Source organism: Phyllostomus discolor, chromosome 7 (genome assembly GCF_004126475.2).
Source record: "Phyllostomus discolor isolate MPI-MPIP mPhyDis1 chromosome 7, mPhyDis1.pri.v3, whole genome shotgun sequence".
In the NCBI taxonomy this organism is placed as follows: Eukaryota; Metazoa; Chordata; class Mammalia; order Chiroptera; family Phyllostomidae; genus Phyllostomus; species Phyllostomus discolor.
In genome coordinates this window covers 41671374-41686314 of record NC_040909.2, presented here as the reverse complement: position 1 = coordinate 41686314, position 14941 = coordinate 41671374, and positions in this window count along the sequence as shown.

Here is a 14941-nt window from a genome sequence, read left to right as displayed (position 1 = left end):
ACACTCTAAATTTTATCAGATAATTATTTGTATGATCTCATTTTTGTTAATATCTGCCTGTCAATGTATCTTATCCCTAATATTAGAAAGTAAATAGGGGTTGGTGCAATTTTTATCTAATTTTGCTTTTCTGTTTACCAATATTCTATACAACCATGTATTTGTTTTGTGATCAGAGGCAAGAACAAAAAACATCACTTTAAAAAGATAGAAATTTGCCCTGGCTGGTGTAGCTCAGTGGATTGAGCACTGGCCTGGCAACCAAAGGGTCACAAGTTTGATTCCCAGTCAGGGCACATGCCTGGGTTGCAGGCCAGGTCCCCAGTAGGGAGCATGTGAGAGGCAATCATGCACTGATATTTCTCTCCCTCTCTTTTTCCCTCCTCTAAAAATAAATAAATAAAATCTTTAAAAAAAAATAAAGAATTTTTTTCTAGGATTGAGCTGAACTCTGCTTCCCAGGACTTCCCTGCCTCTGGCTCTCAGCAGCTCAGGGATCAGTTGTGTCTGGTATGATGTGTGGTTTGAAGAGTGTTCTGTCTCCACTATCTGGTAATAATGCAGCTGGAATTCAGTTTTTCTGACTCTGGGAGAGGGTTCTGGCTTTTCCCAATTCACCACATCCTCTGACCAGTTCTACTGTTTTCCTTGTGGGAAGCTCTTCAGAATTGTAAAGATATCTCTCATTTCTCTAGAATTTCTCCCTCCAGGCCAAACACTCCCTGTTTTTTCAGCCTTTTCTCAAAAGACAGGATTCTGGGATCTCACCATTGTGCTTTTTGCTTCTTACCAGATCAACCCTGTCCCCTTAAAGTATGACTCTTGGAATTGAACCCAGTTGGGAATAAAGCTGAACTTTCACCTCCTCTTTCCTAGATTCTACTCCTCTATTACTATGGCCTCACAGTGGATTAATATTTCTGGCAGCCACATCGCTTTGTTGCCCATTATTGATCTAGTAGGTTGTCCACATTTCTTTGTGCAGTTGGTTTCTTGTTCCCCATTGTAAGTCTACATTTTTTAATGTTTATCTTGTTGGATCTAGCCCATTGTTTTGATCTTGTTGGAAGTTACCTGGATCCTGGTTCTGTGTATCGCAGACAATTAGCATTTTAGGGCATTACCCAAAATCTATTTCTCTTTCTGACAGCATACTAATTTCCTTGGAGGGAACTATGTCTTTTCTCCCTGTGGGCAATCCTGGTGGGAATAGTTCTGGGGGCCCATGACAGAAGCCATGGGGTATAGATCCTTTGTCTCAGTGCCTCCTGTGAACTCTCTGGTGGGCCTCCTTTGGCGGTGTCAAGATTCCCTCAGCAGGCTCAGAGCTGGCCTGGTTCTCTTCCTCAGTTTCACCCCATTCATCCCTCTATAAAGTCTCCCTGGTGTAACTGTGCCCAACCCACCAGTCCAGGCAGCATCATCTTGCTGCTCCCTGGCTCCCTCTCTGGAGTCAGGAGCCCCAATCCCATTGTGTTTCCAAACCATCAATTGGTAGGGGTTTAAAATTCCAGACAAAAGCAAGAGAGATTATGATCCCTTTGGCCAGAAACCAAGATGAAGCTGATCTTACGGAAAGAGTAGACTGGCCAGGGGTGCAGGCAAATGCAGCAGGAACATGGAGTGCCAGGTATGGGTGGGGAGTATCTTGGCTTCAAAAGGAGCTCCCAGCATCCTCCTGGAGACTCTGGGACAGGGGATAGCTGGGAGATGATTCCAAGTATATGGGAGATGGTCGGCATCTCCATTTACCAAACACTCAGTCAGTCAGGAGCTATGCTACCTACCTTACATGCATTATTCTTTTTTAATTATTATTATTGTTCAAGTATAATTATCTCCATTTTCAGCATTATTCTTTTTAAGTCATCATGGCCCTATATATTATTATGCTGTCCTTTTTACATCTAACAAGGTGAAGCTCAGAGAGTTTAAGTAATTTGTTCAAGGTCACACAGCAAATAAGAGGCCAAGCTATAAGTCTGATTTTAGAGCCAGTGCCTTTAATGGTGATGGCACCATCCTGCCCCTCCAAAGGAACCTCAGAAAGAGGAGAAGGGGAGATGAAAACCCCAGGCCACCCAGGTGGCTCCTGCTGTGCTAGGAGTGTGAGTCTATGAAAGCAGACCTCCAACTTGGAGCTCTGTTGGAGGAACTTCAACAGTGTTGGGAGTTGTTGGGAGCTCCCTCTCCAACGTACCTCAGAAGCTCCCAAAGAAAGGGAGAGAGAAGGAAAAGGCAAAGGTGATGTGGCTGGCAGTGATGAGTCTCCTGCTTAGACAATGCCCAGGACAGTCGGCTGACATTTCTTTCCGGCTGGTGGGTCTGGAGTAAACAAAGCAACAAACGGCAGAACAGGTAGGAGATGTGCAGCCTGGAGAACCTTCTCTGTGCTGTGCCCCTGCTCCTCAACTCTGAGGTCTTGGACAGTCACTTTCCTTCACTGAACTGGGCAAATTAAGCCTTGAGGATTCCTGGAGTCATAACTCATTCTTTCTTAGATTTTAGCCTCCTTGGATACCAGCTAAATAAACCTAAACTTTTTAAAAGAATTTTTTTTGTTAATAAAGTTGATAATCTGGCACATACTTTGAAATTAGCAGTTTCTTATTCCATTCCCCCTCACTTCCAGTTCCTTCCAATTCTTTTTGGTATTTCTGATGATTTCTTCTGGTTTTGTATCTTCAGGTACCTGGCCTGAAACCCAGGCATGTGCCCTGACTGGGAATCAAACTGGCAACCCTTTGGTTTGCAGGCCAGCAATCAATCCACTGAGTCACACAAGGCAGGGCAAAATTTTATTCTTTTTTATTGCTGAATAATATTCCATTGTGTGTGGGTGTCTTCTCCCATTCAGTAGGTTGTTTTTGTTTTGTTGATTATTTCCTTCACTGTGCAAACCCTTTTTAATTTGATGTAATCCCATTTGTTTACTTTTCTCTTTTGTTTCTCTTGCCCAAGGAGACATAGCCAAAAAAATATTGCTTGCTAAGAGCAGTGTCAAAGAGTTTACAGCCCATGTTTTATTCTAGGACTTTTATAGCTTCAGGTCTTATATTTAAGTCTTTAATCCATTTTGAGTTTATTCTTATCTGATATAATAAAGTGGTCCAATTTAATTTTTTTGCATGTATCTGTTCAGTTTTTCTAACATCATTTATTGAAGAGATTGTTTTTACCCCATTGTATATCCTTGCCTCTTTTGTCATAAATTAATTGGCCATATAAGTGAAGTTGTATTTCTGGGGTCTCTATTCTATTTCATTAATCTATATATCTGTTTTTTAACAATACATTTTTTATAACTCTAGCTTTGTAGTGTAATTTGATACCAGGAAGCATGATACCTCCTGTTTAGTTCTTTTTCAAAGTTTCTTTGGCTATATAGGGGCTTCTGTGGTTCCATATAAATTTTAGTATTGTTTTAAATCTGAGAAGAATGCCATTGATATTTTAATAGGGAATGCATTAGATCTATATATTGCTTTAGGTAGTAAGGACATTTTAACAATATTAATTCTTCCAATCCATGAGCAAGGTATATCTTCAATTTCTTTCTTCAGTGTCTTACAGTTTTCAAAGTACAGGTTTTTCACCCCTTTGATTAAATGCATTCCTAGGCATTTTATGCTTAAGAAAAAAAAGATGTATTTATTTATTTTCAGACAGAGAGGAAGGGAGGGAGCAAGAGAGGGAGGGAAACATCAATGTGTGTGAGAAACATCAGTTGGTTGCCTCTTTCATGCCAACTGGGGACACAGTCCACAACCCAGGTAGGTACTCTAACAGGGAATTGAACTGGCAACCTTTCAGTTCACAGGCCAGTGCTCAATCCACTGAGCCACACCATTCAGGGTCATTTTATGCTTTTTGATGCAGTTGTAAATGGGATTTTCTTAATTTCTCATTCTGATCATTATTGGTGTATAGAAATACAATACATTTCTGTATATTGATTCTGTACCCTTTTCTGAATTCATTTATTAATTCTAACAGTTTTTTGGTGGAGTCTTTAGAGGTTTTGATGTATAATATTATGTCACCTGCACATAATGGGAGTTTTACTTCTTTTCCAATTTGGATACCTTTTATTACTTTTTCTTCACTGATTGCTGTGGCTAGGATTCCCAATATTTGTTGAATATAAGTGATGACGTGGGCACCCTTGTCTTGTTCCTGAGTGGAGAAAAAAAGCTTTCGGCTTTTTAGCATTAGCTGTGGGCTTGTTGTATAGAGCCTCTTTTATGTTGAGATATGTTCCTTCTATTCCCACCTGTTGAGAGTTTTTAGCATAAAAAGATGTTGAATTTTGTCAAATGTTTTTTCTGTACTTATTGATGTAATCATATGGTTTTTATCCTTTATTTTGTTAATTTCGTGTATCATGTTGATTTATAGAAGTTGAACTGTTTTTGCATCTCTGGGATGAATCCACTTTTTCATGGTGTATAATCACTTTAATGTGTTGTCAAATCTGATTTGCTAATATTTTGTTCAGAATTTTTGCATGTAATTCATTAAGGATATGGGCCTATAATTTTATTTTTTTCTTCTTCTTTCTTCTTTCTTCTTACTCCTCCTTCTCCTTCTTCTGTCTTTGTCTGGTTTTGGTATCAGCATAATGCTGGCTGTGTAGAATGAGTTTGGAAGCATTTCTTCCTCTTCAATTTTTTGAAGTAGTTTAAGGACAAGTATTAATTATTCATTGATTGTTTGGTAGAATTTACCCAAGAAGTCATCTACTCCTGGACTTTTATTGTTGGGAGTTTTTTTTTTAATTATTGCTTCAATTTTATTGCTAGTAATTGACCTGTTTAGATTTTGTATTTCTACCTGATTCAGTCTTGGAAGATTTATACGTCTCTAAATTTATCCATTTCTTCTAGATTGTCACATTTGTTGGCATATACTTGTTCATAGTATTCTTTAATGATTTTTTTTGTATTTCTGTGGTATTGGTTGTAACTTCTTATTTATTTATGATTTTATTTACTTGGGTTCTCTCTCTTTCCTTTACATGTTTGGCTAAAGGTTTATTAATTTCATTTATCTTTCCAAAGAACCAGCTCTTAGTTTTTGTTTTTTAAAATATATTTTATTGATTATGCTATTATGGTTGTCCCATTTCCACCCCCTTCATTCCCCTCTACTCTGCACACCCTTTCCCAACCACATTCACCCCCTTTAGTTCATGTCCATGTGTCATAAGTTCTTTAGCTTTTCCATTTCCCATACTATCCTTGCCTTTCCCCTGTCTAATTACTACCTACCATCTATGCTACTTTTATTCTGTACCTTTTCCCCCCTCTCCTCCTCCCACTCCTCTGTTGCTAACTGTCCACGTAATTTTCATTTCTGTGGTTCCGTTCCTGTTCTAGTTGTTTGCTTACTTTCTTTTGGTTTTGCTTTAGGTGTGGTTGTTAATAATTGTGAGTTTGCTGTCCTTTTACTACACATGTTTTTATCTTCTTTTTCTTAGATAAGTCCCTTTAATGTTTCATATAATAAAGGCTTGGTGATGATGAACTCCTTGAACTTGACCTTATCTGAAAAGCACTTTATCTGCCCTTCCATTCTAAATGAAAGCTTTGCTGGATAGAGAAATCTTGGATGTAGATCCTTGCCTTTCATGACTTGGAATACTTCTTTCCAGCTCCTTCTTTGCCTGCAAGGTCTCTTTTGAGAAATCAACTGACAGTCTGATGGCAACTCCTTTGTAGGTTACTGTCCCCTTATCTCTTGCTGCTTCTAGGATTCTCTCCTTCATTTTTCCCTTGACTAATGTAATTATGATGTGCTTTGGTATGTTCCTCTTTGGTCCAACTTCTTTGGGATTCTCTGAGCTTCCTGGACTTCCTGGAAGTCTATTTCCTTTGCCAGATTGTGGAAGTTCTCCTTTATTATTTGTTCAAATAACTTTTCCACTTGTTGCTCTTCCTCTTCCCCTTCAGATGGATCATTTAAAGATGTCCTGGAGGTTCCTAAGCCTCTCATTTTTTTCAAATTCTTGTTTCTCTTCATTGTTTTTTTTTTGTTTGTTTGGTTCTTTCTTTTTTCCTTCTGGTCCACTCCATTGATTTGAGTCCCAGTTTCCTTCCCATCACCACTGGTTCCCTGTACATTTTCCTTTATTTAAGTTAGTGTATCCTCCATTTTTTTCATCTAGTTTGCAACCAAATTCAACCAATTCTGTGAGCATCCTGATTACCAGTGTTTTGAACTGTGCATCTGATAGGTTGGCTATCTCTTTGTCACTTAGTTGTATTTTTTCTGGAGCTTTGATTTGTTCTTTTGTTTGGACCTTTTTTTTTTTTTTTTTTTGGTCTTGACTTGCCTGTTACATAGTGAGGGGTGGAGCCTTAGGTCTTCACTAGGGTGGGGTAACCCACCTAGCTGGGTTGTGATGCTGTATGTGGGAGCGGGGTCTGAGAGGGAGCAATAGTGCTGGATCCACTCTCATCCGGATTTCAGTCATTTCTGCCACTTTGCCCAAGCAAACTGGGACCTTCTGGTGCTGATTCCCATGTGGGTGGGTTTGTGTATGTTCTAGGACTCTGTGGGTCTCTCCAATGAACTCTTCCGTGAGACTGAGAATCTCTCCCAGCACCTCCACCCCCACAGGTGTTTTCAATCGGTCATTTGAGGCTTTATTTCCTGGGGCCTGTGCCCTGGGTTATGCCATCTGTCTTGCTCCCCAGTTTCACCTGGTTTATCTGTGAGTGAATGTGGGACCACCTGGTTCCGCAAGCCCCCTTGCACAGCAAGCCCCTCCACATTCTGCTGCCTCACTGGGTCATCCTGCTGCCGCCTTGAGTGCCCGCTGGGTGTGCCAGCCACCACTTTTTTTTTTTTTTTTTTTTTTGCTGTGACCCCTTTCTGCCTGGCTGCCCAAACTCTGCCCCTCTTACTGGTCTGGATGAATGTGTCTACTTTAACCCCTTGGTTGTCCAACTTCCATACAGTTGACTTTTCTGTCAGTACTGGTTGTTATTTTGTTTCTAAATTGTTGTTGTCCTTATTTGCTTGTGTGAGAAGGCAGTGTGTCTACCTATGCCTCCATTTTGGCCTGAAGTTCCTCTATTGTTTTTTCAAATTCCTAATTTATTTCTGATCTGATCATAACTATTTCCTTCTCTCTGTTTCCTTTGGGTTTCATTTGTTCTTCTTTTTCTAGTTCCTTTAGGTGTAGAGTTAGATTGTTTATTTGGGATATTTCTCTATTCTTGAGGTATGCCTGTATAGCTATGAACTTTCCTACGAGAACTTCTTTTGCTGCATCCCATGCATTTTGAAACGTTATATTTTCATTTTCATTTGTTTCAAGATAGCTTTTGATATCCTGTTTGATTCCTTCTCTGATCCACTGGTTATTTAGTAGCATGTTGTTTAGTCTCTACATATTTTTTTTACAGTAGTTGATCTGGTTTCATGCCAATGTGTTTGGAAAGGATGCCTGATATGATTTCTATCTTCTTGAATTTATTGAGGCCTAGTTTTTGATCTATTACATAATCTATTATAGAAAATGTTCCATGTGCACTTGAGAAATATTTTCATTCTGAAGTTTTGGTATGAAATTTTCTGTAAATATCTATTAACTCATTCTGGTCTAATGTGACATTTAAGGCCATTATTTTCTTATTAATTTGCTGTCTGGATGATCTATCTATTGATGTCAGCTGGGCATTAAAATTCTCTACTATTATTATTTTACTGCGGATTTCCCCTGTGTTTATTAATAATTGTATATTGAGGTGCTCCTATGTTGGGTGCAGAGATATTTATGATTGTTATATCCTCCTGACCTTTTATTGTGTAATGTCCTTCTTTGTCTTTTCTGACATGTCTTGTTTTAAAGTCTATTTTGTCTTATACGAAGTGCTATCCTAGCTTTCTTTTCGTTTCTATTTGCATGAAACATCTTTTTCCACCTCTTCACTTTCAGTCTTTACACATCCGTGAATTTGAAGTGAGTCTGTCATAAGCAGCATAAAAATGGGTCATGTTTTTAAATCCATTCAGTCTTTTATTGGTGCATTTAATCCATTTATACTTAAAGTAATTATTGATAAGTATATGCTTATTATCATTTTGTTAATTGTTTTTTGGTTGAAACAGCTCTCTGTTTCTTCTTCTCTTGATCTTATCCCTTGTGGTTTGCTGGGTTTCTCTAATGCTTTGTTTGAGTTCCTTTCTCTTAATTTTTTGTATATCTTTTGTAGGTTTTTGGTTTGTGGTTACCATAGGTTTTATATGTCGGCAGCAGTTTATTTTAAGTTGATAGTCATTTAAGTTCAAGTGTATTCTGTAAGGAAGACATTTTTACCCCCCCCCCCCCATGCTTTATGTTACTGATGTCATGTTTTAGATCTTTCTGTGTTGTGTCTGGGAATGTGCTTCAGGGACGTGGCAGGTAGACCAGAACACCTGGATAGAGCCCCCTGCCCACTCTATGGAATTGGAGGGGGACATAAACAATGGCACTTATTGGCAGTCCCTGGAGAGCTCCCATGGCTTCCCATTCTTCTCTATACTGTCTCTTGTTTGTTGTAGAGAAAGTGGTCTTGTGTAGAAGAGACCTCTATGTATGCTCCATGTGCTGGGTAGTTTTGAGAAGCCAGGTGGGAGCTGTCCAGGTGTCCATGGCTCCCGGGCCATTAGCTTGCTGGGTAGGAGCAACTCCTGGCAAGGAGGCCAGGGGTGTGTGGTGACACCTTGTTGTTCATTCTTGCTCCCTTTATTTGTAGGCCAAAGGTTCTGGGCAATGTAGCTGAGAAAGCCACGCTCTGAGGAAATATTGCAGGTAAGCCAAAGCACCTGAATAGAGCTCCTATCACCCTATCAAAGTGCAGGGGGATGTAAATGATGGTGCTCACCTGCTTCTCAGCCCAGCGAGTCCCCATAGCTCCTGAGAGCTCCCAAGGCCTCCCAGCCTTCTATATACTATCTCTTTCTCTTATTTGTTGTCGAGAAGCTGTGCATTCAGTCCCAGTTTTCTTGCAGGAATATTTCTTCTCTATATACACGCATATTTGGCAGTCAGAAAAAGCTAAGAACCTTATGATTTCACTCATATGTGGGACATAAAACCAAAACTCGTGGACACACACAGCAATGTAGTGGTTGCCAGAGGGAAGAGTGTGGGGAGCGGAGGAGGTCTAACATATGGTGACAGAAGATAGTTTGACTTTAGGTGGTGGGCACACAGTGCAACATACAGATCTAGTATCATAGAAATGTATAGTTGAAACCTATATGATCCTATTGACCAATGTCGCATTTAATAAAAATTTAAAAATATATTTGAGTTTTCTCACAGCAAGTGAGTTCAGCATCCTCCCATGCCACCACCATGTTGAACCTCGTACTGGTCTTTACTATTTGCTAAATTTGTGTTGCATCTATCACTCATTTACTCCCCTTAATCTTTGCTTGAAGTGAAAAAACAATCTTTGGTTTCCCATCCAAATAAGAATACTTTCAAAAAGACTCAGAATCCTACAGAATCACCACATAGTTTTCTAACAAATAGATGACTCATAAAATGGGGCAGGAAGGGGAAGAGACTTAAGAGACACAGCAGTCAAATGCCACGTGGAAGACTTTGTTGGGATTGTCATTGTTTGAATGACAATCATTGTTTAAACCAACTGTGCAAAGGCATCTTATTTTTTTTTTAAGATTTTATTTATTTTTAGAGAGGGAAGGGAAGGAGATAGAGAGAGAGAAACATCAATGTGAGGTTGCTGGGGGTTATGGCCTGCAACCCAGGCATGTACCCTGGCTGGGAATCGAACCTGCGACACTTTGGTTCGCAGCCCGCGCTCAATCCACTGAGCTACGCCAGCCAGGGCTCAAAGGCATGTTATTAACAAAATGGGAGAAATTTAAACATGGACTGGGCCTTAGAACATACTAAGGAGTGTCTAATTAGGTGAGATAATGGCATTGTGGATTATGTTTTTTTAAATCCTTATGTTAGATACTTACTAAAATGTTTTGTGCCCTGGCTGGTGTGGCTCAGTGGATTGAGCACCGGCATGTGAACCTCAGGATTCCCAGTTGGATTCCCAGTCAGGGCATATTCCTGGGTTGCAGGCCAGGTCCCCAGCTGGGGACATATGAGAGGCAACCACACATTGAAGTTTCTCACCCTCTGTTTCTCTCTCCCTTCCTTTCTCTCTAAAAATAAATAAAACCTTTTAAAAAGTTTAAAGAAAACAAGAGTAAAAATGTTTTTGTGTGAAATGATATTGTACCATGGATTTACTTTTAAAATCCCAGGAAAAAAAAAAGACATTGGGAGATACATAAAAGATTAGCAAATATTGATAATTATTAAAGTAGGGTGATGGGTACCTCATCATACTTCTCTCCACTCTTGTGTATGTTTGAAATTGTCCATACTAAGCAGTGAAAAAGAAATTCACAAAGAAATGGGGGAAAGGAAAATGTTGCATGGAGCTGGTTGTGCATTTTGTGAGCCGACTGCAGAAATAAAATATTTTATTTAATGGGTACTAGCCCATCTTGGAGGGGCACAGAGAGAGAACTCAGTTTTCTGAACCCTGTTGACTTTCCCGGGCTGTCTCCAGTGAGGCAGAGTTAAAGACTTGGAAGGGAGGTGGGGTGATGGGACCAGGGTGACAGCAGGGTGAGCAGGAGTGGCGGCTGGGCAGGGGGCAGCTAAAGAACATGAGAAGTTCAGGAATATGTTGGCTGACCCCAGACGCCCTTTGCACCAGTCTGTCTTCTTGATGCCTCCCTCTTCAGTCTGGTGAGCCTACAAGAGCCTTTCATAGCCATCATCATGAGATCTTGATGTCATCTGCAAAGGGCTTATGATCCCTCTCCACTTTTAACAGCTTTAATAAGATATAATTCACATACATAAAATTCACCTGCTTAAAGTGTACTATTTTCAGTATATTTAAAGTTGTGCAACTATCACCACCCTCAATTTTAGAACATTTTCATTACCCCCCAAAAAAACCTGTACCCATGAGCAATCACTCTCCATTCTCCTGCCCCCAGCTCTGGCAACCACGAATATCCTTCCTCTGTCTGTATGGATTTGCCTATTCTGGACATTTCATAAAAGTGAATCGTATATAGTCTTTTGTGATTGGTTCTCATTAAGTGTGTTTCTAGGTTCATCCATGTCATAGGTTAAGTTAGCACTTCATTCTTTTTATTGCTAATATTGCATTGTATGGATGTACCATATTTTATTATTATTCAGTAGTTGATGGACATTTGGGTTGTGTCTACTTTGGCTCTTATAAATAACACTCGAAAAACACTCATGTATTTTGTGTGTGAACATATGTTTTCATTTATCTTGGCTACGCATCGACCTAGGAGTGGAATTGCTGGATCACAAAGAAACTTTAACTTTTTGAGGAACTGCTAGACAGTTTCCCAGAGATGCTGCCACCATATGATCTACTTTTCACAGACAGAAGACTGAGGCCTTGAGAGGGGAAGTGCCTTACGCAAAGTCACACACTGGGTTAAAAAGCAGGAGCTAATCATCAAAAGGGTCTCAACTCCCCGTCCCCACTCTCCTCTGATCTCGCTGCCATCTCACCATCACCCTCACATCCCCCCCCCCCCCCCATGTTACACTCCATTCCTTTCTCCACCTAGCAGCAAATCCCTTCACATCAGTCCTTCCCAAGGCTGCCACTGCCACGTCAGGATCAAGTTTCTCTCTGAAGGATGATTTACAAGCTCTCTGCCATCTGGCTCTGCTCATGGAATCGTGTTGTGTGTGTGTGTGTTTCTTTTTTTTTAAGCAGCTTTACTGAGATATAATTAACATACCAACTACTTAAAGTGTACAGCATAACACTCATCATGTCTCTTTTTTTAAAAGAAGATTTTATTTATTTTTAGAGAGAAGGGAGGAAGAGAGGGAGAGAAACACTGCAGTGAGAAACATCGATTGGTTGCCTCTCCCTGCAAATGCAACCCAGGCATACACCCTGACTGGGAATCAAAGCGCTGACCTTTTGGTTTGTGGGATGATACTCAACTGAACTTTTTTATTCTCTCCATTCCAGGGGTCACAAAGGTCTTATTTCAGTTTTGTGAAAACACCCACCACCTTTGCTTTGGGGACCTTGCACACATTGTCATCTTTGCTTGTATAGTCTTTCCTTATATTATTTCCCTGGCTCTGTGTATTTCCTTGTGACCCTTCACATCTTGAGATGACACTTCTGCTAGAAAGCCTTCCCTGACCACCCAGGATGGTTTGACAGTCACTGGACAGGGACATTACCTCCTTTTGGAAACATTCCAGACAGTTTGGGTGACTAAAGGGTAAAACACTATTGTTTTTCTTGCACAATACCCATGCCATTTTCTTCTGGCAACTATACCTGTTGTCCTTTAGGGAATCATTCCTATCCCATCTTCAATTCTTGTAATTTAGGTGGGGCTAAATAATTTCTGGAATTTGCACATGACCCAGATCATGTCCATTACCCTGATTTTTACTGAAATTGTTCAGAAAGGGGTGCTTTCTCTTCATTGGGGTTACTAAGCTGGTGTCTCCATGAGAAGAGACTCCCTGAAAACAGAAAAAAGCATACTTGAGAAAAACTAAGCCCCAATGACATTTGAGGCCTTGGATCCAGCTGTACTTGAAGCCAAGATACTACTGAACATTTTATTTACTGATTTTAGAAGGAGAGAAGAAGGGGAAGAGAGAGAAACATTTATTTGTTGTTCCACTTATGTATGCATTTGTTGGTTGCTTCTTGTACGTACCCTGACCAGAGATCAAACCTACAACCTTGGTGTATCAGGACAATGCTCCAACCAACTGAGCGACCCTGCCAGGGACAGGCATTTTAGTTGAGCCAATTTACTTTTCTTCTTTAAAAAAACCTGCTTAAGCCAGGTTAAGTTCAATTTCTGTCACTTGCAACTGCAAGATTCCTCACATAATTAGTAATCCTCCACGTCTTTCATATACACACATCTAAAACACTTCATATACACACTCCTTATGGAACAAAGGAACCACACTGACTTACCCCTAAGTGCAAATTTACCTGCTGTCCTCAAATCTGTCATTATTTCTCTGAGTTGTGTTGTGCAGTCGACTGTTAATATTTAGCCTTCCATACAAGGTTCCTTCCATACCACGATCAGTATGTGAACTTTTCAGATTGTCCTAAATGGTTTTGGGGGATAAGTCCAGGTTGATGGAAATGATAAAATGCTAATTTAGTACCCTGGCTAAAACTGAAGTCCAAGAAACACACACGATAAGCATCACTCCCTGAACTTGGGTGCTGGTTCTGAGAAGGCCTGCTAAAACAAGTGGCTTTTCCTTTTGACTTGCTGGTGCCAAGCACATGGGCATTCACTACCAACACGAAGGGTCAGATGTCTCACATTTTACCCACCCAAACACAGGGAAAAAGACAAACTCTGTGTGGGGAGAAGAGGCAGACTGAAATGCTGAGGATGACTTGTGAGAACAAGGGTGACTTCATTCAGTCCCCAGTCATTTACTGCATTCTGCCCCAATCTTGACCTTTCCATATGAACCACACCACTCCCTCTACCCCGGGGTGCAATGAACTGTGGACATTTTAATCTGTGGGCCTTTGCTGGTTCTGTCCCCTCCACTTGGATGTTCTTCTGTATTGAACTCTTTCAAGGTCCTGGTCAAACATTAGCTCTCCTGTGAACCCTTGGTCTTTTCATATTTCATTTAAGCAGCTACTTTATTTTAATTTCCCGACACTTTAAAAAGATTTTATTTATTTATTTTCAGAGAGAGGAGAAGGGAGAAAGAGAGGGAGAGAAACATCAATGTGTGGTGCCTTTCACACACCCCCAACTGGGGACCTGGTCCACAAGTCAGGCATGTGCCCTGACTAGGAATCGAACCAACAACCCTGTGGTTCACCAGCTAGCACTCAATCCACTGAGAATCCACTGAGCCAGGACTAAGCAGCTATTTTAAATATCTGTGTTTCTTACCTTGGGCCTATGGGTCACAATGAATAGGCTTCAGGGGGGTCTACCAATGCACTGAGAAATTTGTGTCTGTATCCACATGCATTACTCTAAAGGACAGGGTCGGAGCTTTCATTGGATTCTCGAAGAGGTTCTGTGGCCCCAAAATTAAGAACCACCAATTTCTTATGTGTCTCATGAGTTCATCGAGGGCAAGGATCACTTTTTCACCTTAGACTCCCCAGTACTGCTCCACAGTCAACACTCCTAACTACTGTCACATGGGGTTAATGACCCACAGAAACATCATTTTTCCAGGCAAAGAAAACAGGATGGTTTAATTTGTAGAGTCAAGAGTTGTTTGTTCTTGATTACAGTGTTCAACATGCAAATTACATTCCAGTCTTAGTACTGAAATGGCACTGGGCCACTTCCCTGGGAGTTAATCTAGACAGAATGATTCCTGGGCAACCCTTAACTATGCCTGCCCTCAATCGCCCTCTTTCCCTTTGTACAGTGACACAGAAACCCTCTCTTATGCAGAATAACTGGGAAATACGGTCTTTGATTCCACCGAGAAGCCATATACGGTACAGCACCATTGATTTGTCAATGGACTTGATATATTCTGAACTCCGGATGAAGACCTCACATTATTTAACCTGTCTTTAATGATCCCAAAGGCACTTGAGAATCCGGCAGTGTCTCACCGTCACTGATTTTCACGGGACAGTGTTATGAGATAGCAACGTTTTACTAAGTCTGTCCTAGCCCTGGGTATTCACTCTGAAAAAAGTTTATCTGAATAAGGTTTGACCCCTTTGCTATTTGTTATTCTGTAGGCTCAAAATGAACAACACAGAGAGCTTCGCTTTTTGCTCATCCACAGTTCTTAAATTTTTGTAATGAAACTGTATTATTTGTGTAAAGAAAGTTATAAAAATACTAACAAAAAATAAAA